The 2070-nt window shown below is 47.7% G+C and overlaps 2 protein-coding genes across 3 annotated transcripts in view; both read right to left on the bottom strand.

Annotated features, from left to right (window-relative positions):
* Map4 (microtubule associated protein 4) overlaps window positions 1-2026 on the bottom strand; it is a 167489-nt gene extending 165463 nt beyond the window's left edge. The window contains exon 1 of one of the 2 annotated variants that reach the window (XM_048795399.1): window positions 1926-2026. The gene's annotated coding sequence lies outside the window, so the exon portion shown is untranslated. Of the gene's footprint in view, window positions 1-1913 lie in introns of both variants that reach the window. The other variant, XM_048795400.1, reaches the window with a different exon arrangement.
* Window positions 1-2070, bottom strand: part of LOC107145079 (transmembrane 9 superfamily member 3-like) — a 26214-nt gene that overhangs the window by 18302 nt on the left and 5842 nt on the right. The gene's annotated exons all lie outside the window — the stretch shown is intronic.

Here is a 2070-nt window from a genome sequence, read left to right as displayed (position 1 = left end):
TTTTTTTTTAAGAGAGAGTGAGAGAGAGGTAGAGAGAGAGAGAATTTCAACATTTATTTTTTAGTATTTGGCGGACACAACATCTTTGTTTGTATGTGGTGCTGAGAATCGAACCCGGGCCGCACGCATGCCAGGCGAGCGCGCTACCGCTTGAGCCACATCCCCAGCCCTCTAATTATTATTTTAAAGTTAAATTTTAAAGGAAGAGTATAACTGAGGTTAAACATTTCATATGAAATGTAGTAGAGACAATTAAACTCCATCAATTTAAGCGACATCCCCTGAAGAGATTCCCACTGTAAGGAGTAGAGAAAAGCAAAGTTAAAAAGTTGCAAATAAGGGCTGGGGATGTGGCTCAAGTGGTAGCGCGCTCGCCTGGCATGCGTGCGGCCCAGGTTCGATCCTCAGCACCACATACAAACAAAGATATGTTGTGTCCGCTGATAACTAAAAAATAAATATTAAAATTAAAAAAAAAAAAAAGTTGCAAATAAGTGCAGACTTGGGAGGCTGAGACAAAAGATCCCTAGTTCCAGGTCAGCATTAGCACTTATCGAGGCCCTCAGTAACTTAATGAAACCCTGTCTCAAAAAAATAAAAAGGACTGGTGATGTAGCTCAGTGGTAAAACTCCTCTGGGTTCAATCCCCAGTACTGAAAATAAATAAAATTAAACTAAAAAAAAAAAGTTGCAAGTAGGGGCTGGGCCTGTGGCTCAGTGTGAGAGCACTTGCCTGGCATTTCTGAGGCACTGAGTTTGATTCTCAGCACTGCATATAAATAAAATAAAGGTCTATCAACAACTAAACAAAAAATATTTTTTAAAAAGTTGCAAATAAAATGCCTACACTGCGTTGTACAGATGGAGTCTCTTCTTAACAACTCTAATGTTGTCTACCAAATAGTAATACCCCACAATAGTTAGAACATGACAACTGTTCACTCTAAATCCTTGTGCTCAGCTTGGATTCAGGATTGATTTATAAAAATAGCTGCTGCTGTTGCTGGTCTTTGAACCTCTGCGTTGAGGACTGGGCAATGTCACTCTATAGGCCCAGAGCAGTTGTATTCCCCCTCACCACACCCATTTCTCTGCCTACCCAGCCAAGCTGATGGCACCCCCTCCCGTCTCTGCAAAACACTATTCTCCCTCCTCCAGGGCTGAGTGAGCAAATTACAAGCACAAATATCCCCTGATGCAATGCCACAACCATCCCTGGGAAAGAGCAGGGGCAGTTGCCAAAAGCGCAGCAGCAGGGAAATGGGCGGGAGAGAGAGAGAGCAAGAAACACTGCAATGTTATGCAGCCAGGGAGAGAGAATTGAGAGGCCCAGGGGAGCAATACTGTAACTGGACCAGAGGAAAAGGAGAAAAGGGGTTTTCCAATAGAAAGCTGGGTAACACTAATCTTTCCGAGGAGTACATGCTCCACCCTGAGTACGGGTCCTAAAACACAAACCTAAGGTGATTAGCTACCCAAAGCAGCAAATGCATTTAATTTACACGTTTCTGAAGGTAAAACCCCACTCCGAACGACCCAAAGGACCATTTCAATAAAACTGAGCTAACCCAACATACCAAAGAAGAACCTGTTTCATGTGCTAAACCATAATCTCTGCTCCAACTGCTCCTTCTCTAGTCCCTGTCCCCACCCTCTCTTAATGCCATCCCTTCCCATTCCCGCAGCCATAGGACTTTAGTCCAACTGCCAGGGCCCACACGCACACAGTAAGAGCCGCGGCTCCGGCCCAGTTCTCTAGACAACTCTCAGCCCCACCCACAACCCCCGACAGAACACTCTCCAAGACTCGCCTCAGTCCCACGTCAACTGACCCCCTAATGCCTCAGGAAACAACCCTTGAGTCCCCCACATGCCGAGCTGCACCCAGGCCCCAGGCTGAAGCTGCCCCTTGCCTCTGAGCTCACCACACCCGGAGAAAAATGAGGCGGCCACCAGCTTCACCACCCACGACCCCACGCGGGACCTGAACCCGCCGTGACACACAGCCCCGGGGCCGCGCCTCGAAGACGGCGAGGTCACGCCCGTAGGCCCCGGCCCGGCCCCTCCCGG

Source organism: Marmota marmota, unplaced genomic scaffold, assembly GCF_001458135.2.
Source record: "Marmota marmota marmota unplaced genomic scaffold, marMar, whole genome shotgun sequence".
Classification (NCBI taxonomy): domain Eukaryota; kingdom Metazoa; phylum Chordata; class Mammalia; order Rodentia; family Sciuridae; genus Marmota; species Marmota marmota.
This window is presented reverse-complemented; position numbering and strand designations above follow the sequence as displayed.